Source organism: Callithrix jacchus, chromosome 5 (assembly GCF_049354715.1).
Source record: "Callithrix jacchus isolate 240 chromosome 5, calJac240_pri, whole genome shotgun sequence".
NCBI lineage: Eukaryota > Metazoa > Chordata > Mammalia > Primates > Cebidae > Callithrix > Callithrix jacchus.
This window is the reverse complement of record NC_133506.1, coordinates 148,758,431-148,780,005: the sequence shown is the minus strand read 5'-3', so window position 1 is coordinate 148,780,005 and position 21,575 is coordinate 148,758,431. Positions and strand designations below refer to the sequence as shown.

The window sequence follows — 21,575 nt, the reverse complement described above, 5'->3', positions numbered from 1 at the left end:
TTATCCCTCCCAAATGAAATTTTTCCCCACCAAATTGTGCAGCTTTAGATGTTAGTTACCATGTTGAGTCTGCTCTTGCGGTTGTGTGTTGGCTGCTTCTGGTGATGTGGTTGGTGTGCTGAGAGCAGTTCCATGCAGGTTTCCCAGGGTCACCCTCCCTGCCCAGCGCCAGTCCACCGTAGTGCTCCGGCCCATGTTTTGTGAGCTTCTGATCGCTTTGTAGATTACAAACTGGGGCAGAGAGTGACTTGGGGAGTCGGAGGGGCAGGGCCACCCTCAGCTCAGATTCAGTGCTTTCAAATCCAAGTTCAGGATTTCAGAGTTGCCTTGGGCTGATTCTGGCCAGTCCTTCCTCCCCTACCCTTCACATGGTCTTCTTCCTTTTTGTTCTAGTCCCTCACCCTGGTGCCCTGAGTCCTGCATGTTTCTTTCCACCTCCCTACCTTTTGTCTTTCCAGCATCTTCCTGAGTGGCCTCTGTACCTTTTCTCCCCCGTTAAATTACAGTGGCACCTGCCCCTTTGGGTGGCACCTGCCATTCCTAACAGCATGTGCATGGAGTAGAAAACCCAGCGAGTGACTCTTGTGTGAAGCATCTTGGTGCTGCCCCGAGGGCTGGGGGAGCCTGCGCTGGTCCAGTCCACTGGGCTTCTCAGGGCACAGGTGTAACTTGGCATGGGACCAGGAGGCCCAGACAGCGTGTCGCACTTGGAGGCATGCTTGGGACCCACAGGTGGCTGCTGCCCCACCACCTGCGTTTTGGGGCAGTGTCATGAATGCCACAGGCAGCCCCAGACCTGGGCGTTGGTGCCTCCTTGGCCACTGGCCATCGGGCCTACTTCCCTTGTGACATTTCACTTTGACCTTTCCTTTGAAGGTATTTGAAGCAATGCTGTACACGCAAAGGTCAACAAAGAAGAGTGGATGATAGGTGGACAGAAATGTAAGTTAAAAGGCAGGAAGTGAGGCTGCTTAATACAAGCAGGTTGGAGGGGATGAGCAAAACAAAAAATGCCCTTGAAATGATTCTTTAATCATTTGTCTTTAGAGACGTAAAGCGGGACATAGAAAACAAACATTTCCATTCAATGTATACACAGTTTGCAAAACAAATAACTGGGCTTTGTGAGTGTCCAGACCTCCTGGAAGGAGGAAAGCGGTTCTGGACTGGGCAATCCTTTTCCGCCTGAGGTCGGAGTGGAAGAAACTGGAGAAGCAGCCCCTCTGGTGGAACAGCTAAAGCAAAAGCCTTTCATTTTCTTAATGAAACGTAGTGCTTCCAAATTTGGCCCAGAAGCCAAACTGAGATGAAAAGGCCTCTGGGTGGAGCAGGACCGTCCATGAGTGAGACCCCCAGCGGATGTGTGGTGGTCACTTCATTGTGATCTAGAAAGGCTACAGCCACGGCCTGCCCTCCACTACCCTGCATCCGGGCATCGCCAAGGGCTTTGGTTGTTGGTGCTGTAGAGACTGGGACCTTTACATATTTGAACGTTTTAAAATTAAAATCAGCCATAAAATGTCATTATATTATGCTTTTAGAATTTTCCCATTTTGTTCATGTTTTTAATAGTTTTAAGTCAACTTTAATATTTCTGGGCAACAACCCTCAAGTCTTCCACTGTCTGAATCAGGGCAGATGGAAATAAGTCAAATAATAACCTTATTTTATTTGTTAAACTGTATATTTGTATAGTATTTTGTTGATTACAAAATACAATTTTTGCTGTTTTAATGGCAAAAACCGCAATTATTTTTGCACCAACCTAATACCTTCATTATGGTATGACAAAAACAATTATCATTTTGGGTACCTGATCTTCACAGCACTTTATAAGTTGGCTACTAATGAGATATCTTACACATTAAGAAACTACTAATAATATAGTTAAACATAGCAGCACATACCATGCACCAGGTGCTCTGCAGTGCTTTTCATACATAAATTCATTTAAACCTCTTCATCTTGCAAAGGAGAAAAGGGAAAGTCAAAGAAATTAAATACTTATCCATCTTTTTTTTTTTTGAGACAAAGTCTTGCTTTGTTGCCCGGATCTGCCTGCAGTGGCATGGTCCTGGCCCACTGCTGCCTCAACCTCCCTAGGCTCCAGTGATCCTCCCATCTCAGCCTCCTTGGTTCTGGGGCTACAAGCACAAGCCTCCATGCCTGGTTAATTTTTTTTCCCTGTATTTTGTAGATACGTGGTTTTGCTATGTTGCCCAGGCTGGTCTCCAACTCTGGGACTCAAGAAGCCGTCCATCTGCCTGCCTTGGCCTCCCAAAGTGCTGGGATTGTAGTCATGAGCCACCGGGCCTGGCCCCATCATTTTTTGAATCCAGTTTAACCTGAGAGTTTAACTTACGTCTTGTCTCACTGTCACTTGAGCCTCACAGTAGGAATAAGGTGGAGATGGGGGGCAGGTATGGGTGACACTGTCATTATCCCAGTTTCAGATGCTAGAATGGAAACAGCGGCTCAGAATACCTTGCTCAAGATCACACTGTAATCTCAGCACTTTGGGAGGCCGAGTCAGGTGGATCACCTGAGGTCAGGAGTTCAAGACCAGCCTGGCCAACATGGTGAAACCCTGTCTTTAAAAAAGAAAAAAAAAAGATCACACTGTGAGAGCAGGCCTTCTGATTCCTCATCAGATTAGTGAGGAAATATAAAATGGGATATGGAAAGAATTTTCCTATTCAATGACAAGTCAGTAACATTGCTTGATGCAAGCTGCTAGGCCTTTGTATCCAGGCACATAGCAGGCCTTGGCCTCCTCCTCCATGCTGAGTTTGCGGTAGAGGAGGTTCAGCAGAGGGACCAGTGCTTATAGCACAGCAGCCATTCATTTGATGCCAGAGGAACATGTGAATGAGCTTCCCCAGGATTCAAAGGCAGGTGGGGAAGTGCTAGGTAATTTCACCTGGTGGCCCACCCAGGCAATGTGATTATGTGAATGTGTCCTTCAGGGAGCTTCTGTATTGTGTTAGGAAACTTTTGTTTCTGGTTCTGATTTTTTTTAAATTTGTGTAATGTGACCAAGACATCTGTGACCAGACTAGCTGTCAGCCATGTGCTTTGTTTGCTAGTTGGAGCCTGGCCAGCCATGGAGGTGGATCCGAGGGGCCTTTGGGGCGACTCCCGCCTCAGCCACTTAGAGCTCTGATAAGCACTGCTGAAACTCTTTGAGGTTCAATGTTCTCATTTATGAAATGAGGATTGATGGCTGCTTTTCTAGGCATGTGAAAGACCTAGCACAGTGTCTGCTGCATACCAGCTGCTCAGATGTTATTGCGTTACATTGCAGAATTTTAAAAAAAAATCTGTCTTGATAGTGCAATGTGTTGTTGTAACTGATCATTAGACTCAATGTGGGTACTTTTGAGAATGGGGTAGTGGTGATGTCTCGTGTCCTTAGGAGCTCGATTTAGAAGGAGGAGGGCTACCATGTGATTGTTTCAGCCCCCGCCTCATGAGGTCAAGCCCTCCCCCTTGCAGTGGGCCTGGTGGCTACAGAAATCCGGAGCTCACTGCCTCTAAGGCTGTTGTCATCAGGGGTCCTGCAGGGAACAGAGTGCATTCTCAGGTTGGGCAGTTTGAGGTGAGTTTAAATAAAGTGACTGTTTACAAAGCAAGGCAGGGTATTGACAGCTTGGAGCAGTGAGGGGGCCCTGACCACTTCTAACACCCTCGGCCTGAGGGAAAGTGATGGTTTTGAGGCTGCAGCTGGCTGTGTGAAGGGCCGGCAGAGGGTCCTCCCTCACCTCACTCCTCCCTGCCGGTGCCAAGAGAGCTCGGGATGCACACAGTGGGGCCTTGTTGTGGGGATGGCAGAAGCAGGGAGTGGCCCTGGAGGCAAACAGGATGCAATTTCAGGCATGGGGCACAGAGCCAGGTCAGAGCCAGGAGCCCTCAGCTGAGCTGAGGACAAAACAAGTCAGGTGAGTTGTGCAGCCCACATTTCTGTTTGCTGTAGGCAAGAGTCAGCTCTTAAAATGGAATCAGACTGACTGGACAGAGACCCGTTTTGATGCATGTAAGCTGGTGGCTTCTGGGTAATCTTCCTTCACTTGCTCAGAAGCCTGGAGACATGTTCAGGTGCCTCTGAGATGTTCGGTGTATTAGGACTTGAGTTGCCCTGTGGTCAAATAAAGGGACGGACTTATCAGGGCTTCCACAAGTGGGGCATCTGCAGGGCCAGGTGGTGCATAGTTTAGGCTTTGTGGCCACACGAGGCCTCGGTTGCACGATCATCATCTCCTTTTTCTCCTTCCTCTTTTTTCTCCCTCCACTTCTTTAAAAACACAATCTTTTACAAATACAAATCATTCATAATTCATGGTCGATACAAAAATGGGCCAAACGCCATTATGTGTCAGCTCTTGGACTAGATCGTCACTCCCTATGTGCTTTGTGCACTTCTGCATGCAAGGTGATTTTAAGGAAGGCACAAGCGTTTTTATTTTAATGGTACGTTAAGTCCTAATATATTTTAGGAAAAATAGGTGACTAGCACCTTAAGAGCTCACTACCCATATATGTAGCCACATGGGGCTCTTCAGGAAACAGCTGGCTCTCGCAGGTTGGGTGGTGGATGTGAATTTTAAGATTGGATTCCAGGTAATTTTGGTGGTGCTCCATTTATGAGAATAATACATCATGTTTTTTTAAAAATCTGCCCAAAGTCGTAAAAGATAGATTCCTTTAAGGAGAAATATTCTAAAGGACAGTGTCCATGCCACACAGAAAGAGCAGAGCCTCGCAGAGGAGTTATGGGGGAGACCATGGTGTGGAGTGGATTAGATCAGCTCACTCCTCCCCAGCAGCACATTCCTTGATTATTCCATGTTTCAGATGTAGCCTGTTGGGACCGTTTCACCCCAATGAAAATGCTCTCAGCACTTAGAGAAGTACTGTGTAAGATTAGAAGAGAAACAAGAGGGCAGAGCTGTTTGCTGTTTTTTTTTTTTTATGGAGTCCTGACTGACAGGTGCCAGGCATGTGGGGTGCCCGCCCACTCTGCCCCTCTGTGAAGAGCTGTCCCCTGGGTGGGAGCTCTTTGGACTCAACCCCTCCCCAAAGTTAGGGCCACTTCACCCTCAAGGGCATGTACATTACCTGCCCCAAGCTGTGTTCCTGTGCTGAATTCCAGCAACACAGCTAGTGATTGAGGCCCAGGAGAACAAATTAAGTCCATTTAAAAAGTACAGAAATTCAGGCGCCAAGACTTGCGAGAGCTTGCTTAATTCCCTTTGGTAATTACTGGCTGTCAGTCTCCCTGTCCCTGAACCTGTGCTGCTCTCACGAGCTCCTGGCCGCACCCGAGGCTCATTTGTCTGTGTGGGCTCCTTTAGAACCACCACACTCTCCGTGTTGCTTCCGTGGAGGAATGCCTGCCTGCAGGGAGTTGTACCTGGCAGCTTGTAAACGCCCAGGAGTGTGGCAGGAGTCTACCTGTCAGGTGTGCCTTGGCAGAGAAAAGGCTGCGGCCAAGCCCTGTCAGCATTCTGAACATTCAGTGTGGGAAGCATCCCAAGATTTGTCTCCCACTCCCTGAGCTGGGCATGTTTTTTCCCAGCCTCCTGGATGAGTTTTTTGGCCTGGTAGTGAGCCTTGGTGACCTCAGGAAATACTGGGCTGGGCTGAGACTTTGTTTCATTTCGAATGTCTGAGGCGCTTTTACTCTTCTGATTACCTCTTTAAGCCATCTCATTATTTTTGAGATCTTGTACCATATAGACTTGCAGAGTGAGAGGGGTTCCCTCCCGCCACACCCTGTTTTGACCTAAAAGCTTAAAAATCATGTATATGACATTATTTAAATCAAAACACGCTGCATCCTTCCCCATTTTTATTATTCTGCTCCTGTCACTGTGAAATATTTAAGCCGTGTATTAAAACAGGAGCTTGTATTTGCAGTGTAACAGAACACCAGAAGATGAGGTGGCAGTTGTAGGGAGAGTTTATCAAATAGGAGCTAATTTCGCCGTCGTGAAACTCTTAAAGCAGAATGATAGCCACGTATAATAATAAATAGCTTGTGCAAGTAGAGTGGAGAGCCTCTTACCACTGGCAACTGGAGCCATGATGATTGATTTTCAGGGAGCGGGTGGTAGGGTTTTGACCTGAAGCAGAATTAAAGTATGTGGGAGAAAGTGCTGCCTTAGCAACTGAACTTGAATAGAAGTTCAAGTTCAAATCTGCCTGTCATGGTTCGTGGAAAACCATAATTGGGGTTCCTTTGGATTGAGCTCCTCTTGGCTTTTTTTTTTTTTTTTCCCAAAAAAACAGTTTTATCAATCTGATTTACATACTATAAAGTTCACCCATTGAAAGTACAAATTCAGTGGATTTTAGCAAATTCACAGGGTTACGCAAACATCGCCATAATTTCAGAACATTTTCGTTACCCTAAAAGGAAACTGATGGCCATTAACAGTCATTCCCACCCTAGCCAAGCTCTACGCGGCCACTTATTTCCTTTTCATCTCCATTCTGGACATTTCATATAAATGAATGACACGAAACGTGACCTGTGACCCTTCATGTCTGGCTTCTTTCACTTAGCCTTGTGTTTTCAAGGTCCATCCGTGTTGCAGCATGTGTCAGAATCTCATTGCTTTCCATGGCTGAGTAATATCCCATTGTCTGGATATACTGCATTCTGTTTATCCATTCAGCAGTCGACGGACATTTGGGCTGTTTCTGCTTTTTGGCTTTTATGCATAATCCTGCTGTGAACCTTGGTGTAAGTTTTCACATAGATACTTGCACTCCTTTATCTTGAGCATTGACCTAGATGGAATTGCTGTATTGTGCCTCCGTGCACTTTTTGAGCAATCTTCTTCGTTGTTTTGTTTTTCCATTTTGAATTGTAAGCATTTTTTAATAGTGGGAAAATACACATAACAAAACTTGCCATCTTAGCCATTTTTAATTGTGCAGTTCAATCACATTAACTACATTTACACTGCTGTACAGCCTTCGCTGCTGCTGTCCTTTTCTTGGGTTTTGGTGAAACAATCCATACCATCTCTTAGGCCCCAGAGAGGATAAATAACTAGGGCTTTCACTGAGCAAAGAGGTGGGTTAATAATGATCGAACTCACTGCCTTTTGAGAGTGTGAGAATCTAGATAGGGTGGTGGTTCCTTGGCCTAGAACCACAGGATCCCTTCTCTGTATAGATGCTGCTGCGTTAGGAAGCTTTGGATAAGAGGAGCGGGGTGGGGATAACTTGAAGAGGCAGCCCAAGAATGAGATCAGGGAAATGGTAAGGTGGGCTACTGTCTGCATCCTGGGGGAGCCCACTGGGCATGTTTGAGGGACGCTGTCTTTCCACAGTAGGTGCGCAGAGGCTTTTTTTTTTTTTTTTTTTTTTGTATGGTGGACTGAGATCCACCTGGGCCCTGGCAGATGGCAGAAAGGGATCCTGAGTATAAAGGACTGTGGATCAGATTTACGGAGTCATGAGAGAGTATCCAAGTGTGGGCCAAAGTGTATAGGTGTGTTTAGGGAAGATGTCATAGACCTAGAAGAGGTCCCGGAGAAGGTGGGTTGAGCCCGCTCTGCCCCGCCTCTCAGCAGGCCAATGCCTCCTGGAACCCTTTGTGCTTCTCCAGGGCCTGTCCTGGGAATGCCTGCCTCAGTCTCTCCTGACCACTCCAGCCAGGATCTGTTGGTCCTGCCCTGAAGTCCCCCCAGGCCTCCTTCCTCTCTGTGCTGGCCATCTTGAGATTGCCCTTTGTTTGTATGGTACCCATGGGTCTTCATGAGCAGCTCTCTTACCTTCTCAGTAACATGTCATCTCCTCATTGGCAAGGTCTGTATTTTATGCTCTTTTGGGTTAAGTCACTGGCAGACAGAAACATCAAATATCCTAATTCAGCATGGTTGCCACAGTCTACCCAGGCAGCTCATTAATGAGATGATTCTCTTAAAATATTGACAAACCATGTAATTAAGAGCTGATTATTCACACATCAAACAATTCTTAACTTAAACTAGAGGGTTTCTTTTAATAGCAGCTCCCCCTGGCTGCATTTATCTATTTGTGTAGTTTCTTAGCTATTTGGCAGAGAAATTTCAGAACGCCAGCTACAAGCTAGTGCAGTTGAAGAACAGAATGTATTGAAGAGAAAGTATTTCTGGAAGCATGCCATTTACTGAAAGAAATTATCTAAGAATGTATTTATTTTGAAAAGTGCTTAATATATTTATAAACATAACCTCTATTTATTTTCTTAAATAATTCTGTGAGCTTAGCAGTAGTTTCCTCATTGGAGAAGGGAGGATATTGAGATTCAGAATCATTTGCCCCAGCTTATTCAGCTAGTCTGTGATTGAGCAGGGATTGATACCAGTGCCTTCCTCAAAACATTTGCCTCCTCATCACATTGCGTCTGACTGCATTTGCTAAGTGGGAGGATGTCCTTGCATCTAATTAAACTTGTACTGTAATTTCATTACAGCTGTTGTCCTAGGGGAGCTGTTCTAAGTCTTGCATAGAGTTCCAAGTAGCACTGAAAATAGTGGAGCACCAGAGTGGATTTAGAGTTAGACACACAAACTGAGGTTTGAGCCGAGATTCCACTTCATAGAACCTTCTTTATGCAGCTGGTTTTTTCACATGTGAAGCAAGTGTAGCAGCTGTATAACCTTCAAAGGCTTGGCTTGAGTATTAAATGAGATTTCACACTCATTTAAGAAGAAGTGCCTTAGGAGAGGGCGCTGGTGCATCGTAGGCAATTAATGGCAGTGTTAGCCTTTGTCAGTGGGCCTGAAACTGACGTGAGGGGTGCATTTATTGTTGGCTGGGCCAGAGGTAGGCTGTGCAGGGTCGTTGGTGAGAGCCCATCAAGTGGAAGGCGGGAAATGATGGAAAATCAGTGTATTCTTCCAGACCACCCCTCCCTCCAGCCCTTGTCCTCCCTTCCTCTTTCTCCCCACTATTTTCCTGTGTTAGTCGTGGTTTTCCTTTTACCATCTTGAGAGGATTTCTGCATTAGGCATTAGGTGACCAGGTGGTCCTTCCAGCTCTTTGAGCTTAGAACTTGGTGTTTTAAAATTCTCATCAGCCAGCAGAGCATCACTTGGAGAGAAGCTGCCATCCCCATGGTGCAAACTGCCTCTCAGCAGCTAAAGATGGCCTTCCCCCAGGAGCACCAAAACCCTGTCTTTTTCGTAACTGGAGGACTGTCTAATAAAATGGGAGTGGTGCCTTAGTTTCAGTGTTGAGCTACCTTTCCTGAGCATCAGCATCTCATCCATAAAGTGGGGACGGCATGTCCCTGCCCATCCTGGGAGACACATGACAGCACAGGGTAGGTGCTGGCAGTGCCGACTCTTCAAGCTGCACATCTTCTCCATGCTGCCTTCAGGGCGAAAGCCTCCCCAACAGTTGTACAGGCTGTCAGATTCACTCTTAGAAACCAGAGCCTGGATTCATTCTGACGGGAAGCTTGTCTTCATCCACACTGCATCTTTTCATCCTCGACTGTTGTTCTTCCCCTGCTGCTGCTTATTCTCTGTCTGATTTGGGGACCTCGAGGGTTCTCCAAGGATGTGATGACTAAGTTTTGCTTTCCTATAAATATCTTTGTCCCTATTTTGCAGACAAATTTGTCATTTTTAATGTTATAATTTAAATAGTGAAACACTAAAAAAAAAAAGGATGTAAATTTGCAGAACACTTTGCCATCCACCACTGGACACAGTGAGGTGGGCTTTCTCTGCCTTGGCACATCATGGATCCCTCTTTGCTGAGGAACTGCCCTGTTCATGGTGGGATTTAGCAGCATCCTTAGCCTCTGCCTGCTTGTTGACCACCGTCCTTCTTCCACTGAGACAACCTAAAATGTGTCCAGACATTGTCAGGTGTCCTCCAGGGGGCAGAGTCACCCCCGACTCTGTCCCCCCAGCCTCTCTCGTTGCCCCTTTTGGAGCCATCGTTAGATTTACATCAGTAGGTAAGAACGGTTTTCTCTGGCCTGGTGCAGTGCACAGCACAGAAGGACTTTGTAGTCTTTTCTCAGAGTATGATGCATCTCAAAGGAAGGATGAATCATTCAGTTTTGAGCCAAGTGGTCTTTTCCCGGGTGCAAAATGAGCTGAAGTGGTTTTAATTATTGAAGGGCTGGAGGTGGGGTAAATGTCCTGCTGCTTCTTCCTTGATCACATTTCCTTTAGAGTTTGTAATCTCCCACCCCTTAGTAAGTGTTGTAGAACCACAAATGTTATATAGATTGCGGGGTCTTTTCAACAGCTTTTACATTGAAATTTTATTGCTGCCTTAGGGAGTGGACAGTAAGTGGTATAGGTTCCAGATAACAGCGGAACCACGACACACATTAGAAATTAGGCGAATACCACAGCAGTGATAACTACGCGAGGTAACGCAAATGTCAGTTCGCCAGGTTCGGCCATTTCACAGTGTACGGGGTGGGGATGCCTTATCCAAATGCTTGGAACCGGACGTGTTTTGGATTTGGGATTTCTTCAGATTGAATTGTTTGCATTATACTTACCAATTGGGCATTCCTAATCCAAAATATCTGGAATTGGAGATGCTCCGGTGAGCATTTCCTTTGAGCATCCTGGTGGTGCTCAAAGTTTTAGGTTCGGGAGCATTTCAGATTTTGGATATTTGTATATGTACTTTAAGACATTATGTTGTACATAGTAAATACATACAGTTTTGTCTGTCAGCATGACATACAAACAAAGAAATTAGGGGGAGCACTATTGACATTGTCAAGAAGAGGCAAACCCATTCTCTGGAGTTTGCCTGGGGACCATTGAGTAACAGCTGGAAAATTCATAGTCATCAGGTAAAGGACAGGGTGTGGTCACTGAAATTGGCAGGCTGAGAATAAGCTGTGCTGTGATGGAGCTACAGAAGTCAGGACGTGCAGTCCGTCAGGAATGCAGGGGAATGCGATATGTGAAGGTTTTGGTTTCTAGTACCATTCATTTGTATTCCTTGCCAGTACTCTGTATTGCTGTAGTTAATGAGTCTGGATGAATCTAAGATTTGGACTCTGACGACTGGAAGGCTCCAGGACAGAGGGGATTGCCCCCATTTCTGTGGTCTAGAAAAGCCTTTGGGAATCGCAGCTCTTAGCTTGTCTGCAGAACAGCCTCTGGGACGGTCAGCCGTTGACGCAATCCATGCTGTGTGTGGGGCTCATCACAGAAGGGGTAGAAAGGCCTCAGATCGTGAGGGCCTCAGAGGACAGTTCTGGATTCTTCAGTGATGCCTGGGGTCTGCCCTTGTGGTTCCAGGGACGCTGAAGCCTTTATCGTGCACATTAGGTTTTGATTTCTGTCCTCCATCATTGTCCTTGAACAGGAAAGTTATTTCAGTCTCTTAGCCCAATGCTTTTAATAAAAAAACTGTGGAAATTTCAAAACAATATATGTCAAAGGAAAAATTAAACCAATTGTAGTTTGCCTTTTCAAACTAAAAATACCCTCTTTTTCTAAGACTCTGACACCCGCAACCTATCCCCTTGGGAGCTGCCTGGGCTGTTCCATAGGAATCTGGCCATCCCAAAGGGCTTGACTCTCACCACAGTTATTGGTTGGAGCTAGGGGGTGACTTCACAGAGGTGTCCCCCCGCCTTGAACTGTGGTTTCTTGTAGCTTCATTCCTGACACCCCCCCAGCATATCACCAATCACCGTGACATCGACCTCCTGCTGGGAAGGCGCACCCGTGTGTGGAGTTGGAGCTCATCCTATTTTCCTTGTTTCATGCAGTTACTTTAGGAGATAAGTGTGCTGCCTTCATTAGTGTTTGGTCCCTTCTTATTTTTTGAAGAGCCATTCCCGTTAATAGAACATTAACTCCACAGAGATAGGGATTTTGGTCTAGTTGGTTCACTGCTGCATCCCCAGTTTCTGGAACTACCTGGCACTCAGTGCGTAACTGTTGAGTGAAGAATAGGGTAAGAACAGGTGGAACTGCTATGTAAATTGCCAAAAAGTTGGGCATTATGTTTAAGAAAATAAATTTAAAGATTTTTTTAGTGGTTCTTATCCATGTACTTAACAGAACACCTGACTCCTTTTGATTTTTAAATTGTTAAGTGGGATACATTTTCTGATATTTTGGGGTTATTTTATGCATGGACTTTCTCGTGGTGTGCCAGGTGTCCACTACAAATATACAGCCTACAAATATTCCTGAAGTCTACAGCAGTATGCAGTCATGTCCTAGGCCTTCACATTCACTCCCCACTCACTCACATTCGCTCACCCCTCCCTCATGTTCTCTCCGTCCCTCCCCCGCAACCCACCACACTCGGTCCCCACTCAGTCACATTGGCTCCCCGTAATGATGTTTTGGTTGATGATAGACCAAATCTGTGATAGTAGTTCCATAAGATTGTAACAGAGCTGAAAAATTCCTGTTGCTTACTGACATCTTAGCTTTTGTGACATTGTTCTGCTACGTGTCACTCACGTGTTTGTGGTGGTGCATTGCCAGTTATCTAAAAGTATAGCACATGCACTTAGGTGGGGTAGGTAATAAACGACTATGTTACTGGCTTATGTGTTTACTACACCATACTTTTGTTCATTATTTTACAGTATAGTCCTACTTACAAGAAAAGTTAACTGTAAAATTGCCTCGGGCAGGTGTTTCAGGAAGTATTTTCAGAAGAAGGCATTGTTAGCAGCTCCTTGTGTGTTCCTGTCCCCTGAAGACCTTCCAGTGGGACAAAACACAGGGGCGGGAGACGGTGACATTGATCATCGTGGCTTTGTGTAGGCCTAAGCTAATATGTATGTTTGTCTGCGTCTTGGTTTTTAACAAAAAAGTTGAAAAAGCTTATAGAATAAGGCCAAAAAATATTTTATGCTTTTGTGTAATGTTTGCGTTTTAAGCTGTGTTAATGTGAAAAAGTAAAAGAGCTACAAAAAAGTTCATAAAGTGAAAACATTACAGTAAGCTAAGCCTAATTTATTATTGGAGAAGGAAAAGTGTTTTTTACACATTTAGTGTAGTTTCATGTACAGTGTTCCTGAAGTCTACAGCAGTGTGTAGTCATGTCCTAGGTCTTCATATTCACTCCCCACTCACTCACACTTGCTCACCCTCCCTCATGTTCTCTCCACCACCACCCCCCACCACACTCGCTCCCCACTCATTCACATTGGCTCCCCGCTCACTCATGGAGTCTCAGGGTAATGTCCAGCCCCGCAGGCTTCATTCATGGGAAGTGCCCTCCCTATAAGGTTGTACCAGTTTTTATCTTTTATGTCTTATGCTTGCTGTCCCTTTTCTATGTTTCAATTCACAGATACTTACCACTGTGTTACTGTTGCCTGCAGTATTGAGTACAGTAACATGCTGTACAGGTTTGTAGCCTAGAAGCCAAGGCTATACCGTGCAGCCTAGGTGTGCAGTAGGCTGTCCCACCTAGATTCCTGGCGGTACACTCTAAGTACACTCCAGGATGTTCACACAAGGATGAAATCGCCTGAAGACACATTTCTCAGAACATATCCCTGTCGGTAAGTGACACATGACTGTAATATAGCCACATGGTGTCACAATCACACTTTTACAGTCTCCATGTACTCCTGGAAGCCCATCAAGGGTAGGGTTGGAATGCTGTTTGCTATATTTATGAAGCAAATGGTCTCTTTCCATCTGAGGTGTAGCACTGTATTACTCTGCTTTTAACAAAGGAATTTTCAAATCTCGAAATTACGGTAAATTGGTTGGAACATGCTTGGATTAAAGAAAAGCATTACTAATGCATTTATTTGCTGTGCATTCCAGCCCCATTAATCCTGATGAATTCATCCTGGCTTAACATATGGCATGCCTTCCTTTAGACTTTCAAATTTAGTGTTAACTGCTTTTTTACCATGATAGGAGCAAGTGTCACTGCAGCAGGCTGCTGAATTCATGCCTAAAAAGCGGAGAGCAGCATTCTTCCTGTCGAGCATATATTAAGCTTGGCTGTGTTCATTTCCCTGGGCAAACTTTCAAGCGGTGGTTCTCAAACTGTTTGATCTCGAACCCCTCTGACACCCTTAAAGAATATTGAGGACTCCAACGAGCTTTGCTTATGTGGGTTGTGTCTATCAATATTTATGAATTGGAAATTGAAATTTAGGCTGGGTGCAGTGGCACACATAATCCCAGCACTTTGGGAGGCTGAGGCAGGTGGATTGCTTGAGCTTAGGAATTTGAGACCAACCTGGGCAATGTGGCAAAACCATTTCTACGAAAAATACAAAAAATAGCCAGGCTTGGTGGTGCATGCCTGTAGTCCTAGCTATCTGAGAGGCTGATGTGGGAGGATCACTCGAGTCCAGGGAGGTTGAGGCAGCAGTGAGCTGAGATCATGCCACTGCATTCTGTTACCTGAGTGACAGAGTGAGACCCTGTCTCGAAAGAAGAAAAAGAAAGAAAGATATTAAAATTTAGAACAACTTGAAATAAATGTCTTCATCTACCTAAAATAGCAATGATGAACCCATTTTGTGTTAAGTAACATTTTTTTATGAAAAATAAGTTTTCCAGAATGAATTAGGTGAGAAGAGTTGTTTTACATATTTACAAACCTCTCTGTTTAGCTTAATTTAAGGCAGCTGGATGCATATATGTGCATTCAGTCAGTTTGGACGTTCTGTTTTAGTGGAAGTATACAAAGAAAATACGGCTTCTCAGGAATGTACCTAGAAAAGGAAGAACACTTTAATGGCCTTTTCAGGTAATTGTGGTTATACCTTCTTGATATTACATTAAAACTCCACGGGCAATAGTGGGTTCCACTGTGGAATCTGAAGCCATTTTAGTAAGCTGTTTATACTCTAAAATATACAGGTCTGTCTTACACTTCAGATCAGTCTTTTATGCATTTATGATTCTGTTTTACTGAATTACCGTTTTACTGAGTTATATAGATCTTCCAAATGCTGGCACATTTCATCATATATTTTTAAAACAGCACATTTGTTAACGTCATCCCCAGTGTCATCAGAAAATTCAGATTTTAGGGAGCTGTCCACATCTTGTTAACGAATAAAAGTTTTCTGGAATTCCCATTTTTCTTGAAAGCTCAAATGTTATTATTGCTTGCAGCAAATGTCGTCAGTTGTTTCCCTTCTAGATTCTGCCTCTTTTTTTCCTAGAGTTAACTTTCTTTTTTTTTTTTTTTTTAATATATACATTTTATTGTGTTTTAGGTTTTGGGGTACATATGAAGAACATGCAAGATTGTTGCCTAGGTACATACATGGCAATGTGGTTTGCTGCCTTCCTCCCCATCACCTATATCTGGCATTTCTCCCCATGTTGTCTCTCCCCAACTCCCCACCCCCTGCTGTCCCTCCCCTAGTTACCCACCCCCACAGACCCCAGTGTTGTGATGCTCCCCTCCCTGTGTCCATGTGTTCTCATTGTTCAACACCTGCCTATGAGTGAGAACACGCGGTGTTTGGTTTTCTGTTCCTGTGTCAGTTTGCTGAGAACGATGGTTTCCAGGAGTTAACTTTCTAAACTTCGAATCCCAATCATGGTTGCCCTCCCTCCCCTCAAAAATAAAGTGTGGTTTCCTTGTTTTAGCCACAAGGACTCAGGTGACTTTGACCCCAGCCCGCAACACTTGCCATTTCCATTTTTTTCTCAAACCTCTACATTATTTTTTTAGTGGGTTAAAACAACATAAATGTATTATCTTACAGTGCTACAGGTTGGGAAGTCCAGAGTGGGCTCAAATCAAGGTATGGGCTGCAGGGAGGCACTCCCATCTGGGGGCTGCAGGGAAGAGAAGGGGAGGGGAGGACCGTTTCTTGCCTCTCCCTGCTCCTTGAGGCTGCCCACGTTTCCTGGCTGGTGGTCCCTTGTATTCAAAGCCAGCAGGGCTGCCACCTCACATGGTGTCCCCCCATCACTGACTCTGCTGTACTCTCTTCCATCCGGTAAGGACTCTTATGATCACTCCGGGCCCACCCTTCATTCCTCTGTATCTGAATTCTGCTGGCCTTGTAACTTGACGTTACAGTTCCCTGGGATTAGGATGTGGACATCTTTGGGGGCCATTGTCAAATCTGCATTTTTGCAGTCAATGCCCACTTTCTGGAATGCTTCCTTTCTTCCCCACTTCTCTGGGTGGTAAGCTCATCATCCAAACATCACTTCATTGCCAAAGCTTTTCCTGGTGTCCAACTACTTTCTTTCCTGCCGGGACAGAGGGTAGGGTGCACCCATCCTGCAGTGGGGCACCAGGATACTGTGTCCCTGCTGGGCTATGAACCTGACTTTATCAACCTTCATTGTTCTCAGTGCTCTCATGGTATGTGATAGAGCATCAAAAAATAGCAACAATTGACAATTAGGGACATTTGATTGCGGCCTGTGTTTTAAATACTATTGAATTAATGTTCAGTTCCTTTGGTGTGATCATGGCATTAGTTTGATAAGACAATGTCATTCTTAGCAGTTACTTACCAACATATTTAGAAATCAGTTGTCAAGATGGCTCTATCTTATCACAGTGGTCATGAGGAAAGCATGTATTGGGCTAAAGGGGGATAAAGCAAATACGGCGAAATGTTAAATATTGGGAGGTGTAGATAAAGAGTAACTATTCATTCAACTTCTGTAGGTTTGACATTTTCAACATAGAAAGTGAAAAGGAATTAAATATCAATGTAGGATGAAATATCAAAGTATGAAAGATGATGTAGGTGGAATAGAATAAGATTTCAATTGTGGGAAATCTGGTTTGCTGCTGTCTAAGTTATAAAACTCTAGCTGTTGATTAGCATCTTTATGTGCATTTTTGGTATAATGATAATCTTGACTGGGTTCATATTAGGTGCAAATCATATTTCAGACAGCTTAATTAAACCTCTTCAGCTCCTGGGTGAGTGCAAGAATCTGTGCAGAGTGTAAATGGTAAGATTTAGAAAACGAAGGACTTTATATACCGTGCATCTGCTAGGTTCTTCCTAGCGTGTCCTCAAGCTGTATTCACACCAGGCACTCCCAGTCACTGGCCAGCACGATTCCACTCTAAGGTAACAAAAGTCCTGCATCCCAGATTTAGGATAACCTTCTTGGTCACTACCGGTATCAGGAGCAGACTCACTCGCCTTTGTGGCCCCTAACCAGGGCCTCAGAGCTTTTGCATGTCTACAGCCGTGCCCTAGATTTGTGAAAGGAGATTACTCGTGTGATGCTTTTATATCTTCCTCTTTGAAATGTTAGAGTTAATTTCAGAGATAAAGTGGTGGAATCTCTGGTGTGGAGGGCATCTAGCCTGGCTCCTCATCTTCTCCCAGAATTCCCCTTGTTGTGAACTGAACGCGAGCCCGGGAATCTCGTCCAGCGAGAGGGTCCCAAACCTGGAAGAGAGCGTGCACCAGAAAAAAAGGAGATAGAAAAGAGCGAGGTCTGGAGGGCTACATGCGCTATGCCCATGCAGCAATTTTATTTTTGCAATATGTCTCATTATATACTTTTCTGAAGTTAAAGTTGTTTACTCCAGATCAACGTACTTAGTTGCAGTAAGCAAGTTACGCCCAGTAAGTAAGTTAAGCCCAGTAAATAGGTTACACCCAGCAAGTAAGTAACGCCCAGTAAGTGCTTAACAATTGTGAGCAAGTTACAGTTACGCCCTGTAAGCTATGGTAAGTAAGTTACAGTTACGCCCTATAAGCTATGGTAAGTAAGTTATGGTTACGCCCTGTAAGCTACGGTAAGTAAGTTACCAAGTGTAGATACTTAAGTTAATATTTTACAATGAAGGTCACAAGGGTCCAAAATGAACACAATCAAACAATAAACCATAAGAAGCCGAAAGTGTACACAACGCTTTTCATGTCCTAATATCCATAAAGTAATGTCTGTTAATTATTTTGAATAACATAGTCCCTCTTTCGGTTCCTGCTTTCCCTCAGCTCGACTCCCCCAACCAGGGATCTGTGTCCGGGCTCAAGATCACCGTATGGCGAGGTCCATTTCCTAGGGGCCTCACACGGGAGCGATCCCCACAGATTCCCTCACCCCCGATGACGTCCTGTGGTGGGCCCCTTTGCCATCCACCCTGTCTTCAGTTGCTGTTAAGGTGACATGTGCTCCCTGCCCCAGGGCTGAGCTGAATCTGTTTTCCCTGTACCAGCCACAGACTTGGACATTCTGGGGTCGAATCTGAACATATCTGATGATTCCTCCTTGCCTTTCAGGGTCCCAGAACCTTCTTTGTACCTCTCTTGAGACATCTTTGCTTCAAGATCGAGGCTGTTCTCTGGTGAGAAGGTGTTGAGGCCTCGCGTCACATTCCAGGTATAGTCTGCCTGTCAGCATGACCCAGCATGCTAGAATATGCTATTCTGTTTTGTGCTAGACTGTTATTCATTTAGACTCCTGGTTGTCTGTTGACTTTTTAAGTTAACTGACAACTAAAACCCCCAGTTGTCTTCTGTTTTAGATTCCCAACTGCTGTACTTTTCAGACTCATGTGGCTACCCACTGACTCAGCAGAAAACAAGCCCATTTTTTCACTTTAGTATGTTCCTTAAATTCCTGCATTTCCTTCAGTCCTATCCTACGGCTTCTTATCCCATGGCTGGCCAGGCCTTCCGTCCCTGAGGCCTGGTCACCAGGGCAGGCTCTGGGGAAGGATCATCCTGGAGCTGTCCCACGTCATCCCTGGCGCGGACCTTGGGTGCTTTGTCTCGTGCTCTGTGCCACCCGGCTCCTGGACACTGGCGTGCAGCACAGCGGCTGTGATCCATCCTGCCATGCTTCTGTCTATGACTTCTGGAGCCTTTGCACTTCTCAAGGGCAAGGGCAGCTTCCAGTTTTCTTCCTGCCCCAGAACTTTTCATCTTGACCCCATTCTTCTCACTCTTCTCCTTTCTTTAACTTCTCTCCCTTTTACTTAGGAATTCTACTGTGACTTGTTCTTGGTTTAGGTGCTGTAACCATCTGCTGTAGGGCAGTGGCATTTCAGGGTGTTCCTTGCAGCTTGAGAGTTAATTCCAAGTGGGCATAAGAGCCAGGTGGGTCAGGGGGTCGGTAAATGCTGGCCGGTGAGGCCCTCTGTCCCCTATCTCTCTTTAACTACGAGTAGCTTCATTTTTATCTGATTCTTCTATTCGGGTTTGGCGTAGGATGTAGTTTGGGGAAAAGAGGTCCACTATAAAATACTTCAAGCTAACTGCTTGGTTATTTTTTTATTAAAATAAAAATGTTTACTGAGAATGGAAGCTTCATCATTATTGTTGCTATTTTATCACAAAAAAATAGAGGTAAAGCTTTTCAGTTGAGGGCATGTGTGTGTGCGTGTGTGCATGTGTGTGTGTATGTAATGAACCTCACCTGACTTCTCTCCCACTCTCTCACATTCTTAGTCATTTGAGGCCATTCATAGAGTTAATTCCAAGACTTTGGCTATGTTAGGAATGCACACATACTCAGACTCAGCAGGCCACACTGAGTTCTTAATCAGAAGGACTTCCGGGGAATATAGCCAGTGACCTTTGCCACATGTAAGCAACTTTGAGCAGACTGCCTTGAAATGAGAATTAAGGAGGAAGGAGGGGCTGCCCATAAGCCTCAAGTTCCTGGGGAGGATTAGGCTATAAGTAAGCACCTTGTTTGTGAGGCTGCTACAGCCTTGTAAATGTCAGAAACAAAGGTGCAGGATTACCAAGTGCACCTTCCCAAAGGCAGTAGGTAAAATTAGCTGCTGGCCAGCAGGGAAGTGGGAGGACAATCTGCACAGGCCAGAAGCCGCTGTTTGCTGGGGTGTGTGAGTCTTGAGCACCCTTTTCTTTCCTGCTCAGTTTAGGTACTTAATCAGTAAAATAACTGAAATTAGAGCGAGTTCATTCTGCATTCTTCCTTCCATGGCCCCAGTCAGATGTGTTTCTGCTGCCTTCACGGACTATTTTAGAACATCTTCCAGTGTTACCTAACCCTGGGGCTGGGCGTAGACATCTGAGTGAATAGCCTAAGTCAGACTCTTCACTTCTTGGGCTACGCAGTGCAGTATCGAGGTGTGAGGGGAAGCCCTTGGGTGGTCTTGGGGCACAAGTCCCAAACCCTGTCTGAATCAGGAGAGTTTATGGCTTACTGGGCACCGCCATGGTGTCACCTTTTCCTGTTGAAGAGAATCAGGCCAGGTGCCACATGGCAACGTAGGTGGCACGTCTCCTGGAGGCCGTTCCGTCTTGGCCACGCTTGTTGTTTATCACATTCTGTCTTCTCCCTTCTGTTCTGTTCCCTGCTGCTGCCTCCGTCTCCGCAAGGAGGGAGGACACATAATAGGTGTGTCGTAGGTAGCTGTTGCATGGATGGATCATTGGGAACTGTTACTTACTTGCTTCTTTCCAGGCTCTGCACTCTGAGGGCAGGGACAATGTATGGTCTCATCGTTAGAGCTCCCATTACTCCCTATAACCATGGCCCAAGGCAGATCACTTCATTTTTAAAAAAGGAAATAGCAGCTATTTAATGTATGCCATTTTCCAGGAGGAGAAAATTACTTTCGAATCATTCAGCCTTCCAAAATAGCCTCAGGCAAAGTCATGGTTATCCCCACCATTGCAGCAATGCATTAAAGAAAGGTTGCTGCTCTGGTCTTAGCTCCCCAAGGATTCCGTGAGCCAGTGAACACCAGTGCACCCATCATCACGCAAGAGTGTTTGCACCATGGATTAGTCATCTCTTTCTCCAGCTTAAAATAACACACAACTCATTTTCTCAACGTTTCTGTGGGCTAGGAATCAGCAGGAGTCGGGGCCTCGCTGGGGCCTGTGCTTGGGGTCTCACAGGGCTGCTGTCTGGATGCTGGCCTGGGCTTGGTTTTCATCTGGAGGCTTGACTGGAGAAATGTCATCCTCCACGTTCCCTTAGGTTGTTGGCTGGATTCATGTTCTCTAGTTGTAGGACTGAGTCCTGGCCTCTTTTTGGCTGACACAGAGGCTGCTCTCAGCTCGCAGAGGCTACTCACAGTTCCTAGCGGCTGCCTGCATCTCCCAGAAGCCACCTGCAGTTGGTGGTCACGGGGCTTTCCCAGCAGGGCTGCTTGCTTCGTCCAGCCAGCCCAGTACAGGTCACCTTTACTCCTTGAAAGGGGGAGTAGGGAAGTGTTTTCCATCTGCTATTGTTATAAGGAATTATTTCACTCCTTGCTTTTTTCCTGCATTTGTCCCTGATTTTAAACCTTCTACAGGATCACGGCCCCACAGGACCCATTTTCCCTTGAAGCCAACATGTTCGCCCTGAGTCATCACTGGCCCTGCTGGCTGGTGGGTGGCTCCGGAGTGCCCGGTCCTACTTTAGGAGTGAGGTGGGCTAAATTGCTTTTTGTGAGCTGCCTTGGAACTTAACTGCAGTTTTGTCATGTTATTTGTATAGGAAAATGTGGTCCTGGCTCTCAGATGACTGGTATGTCAGTGAACTTCCAGCTGGCAAGAGGTCCTTACCTCTTTTTCTGTGTGTGTGTGTGTGTTTTCCTGTAGGCATTGGGGACTGTAGAAAATATTATTTGGGGCATATGTTGAAGTGTCTCTTTTCAGACTTTAAGAATTTCTTAAAAAACAATCG

At 45.4% G+C, this 21,575-nt stretch overlaps 1 protein-coding gene across 6 annotated transcripts in view; it reads left to right on the top strand.

Moving 5' to 3' along the window:
• SLC7A1 (solute carrier family 7 member 1) overlaps positions 1-21,575 on the top strand; it is an 85,082-nt gene that overhangs the window by 22,713 nt on the left and 40,794 nt on the right. For 4 of the 6 annotated variants that reach the window (XM_035303359.3, XM_035303361.3, XM_002748919.6 and 1 more), the window contains one exon: positions 18,206-18,305. The exons of the other annotated variants lie outside the window; for them this stretch is intronic. The gene's annotated coding sequence lies outside the window, so the exon portion shown is untranslated. The remainder of the gene's footprint in view (positions 1-18,205; positions 18,306-21,575) is intronic. 6 annotated transcript variants of the gene reach the window in all.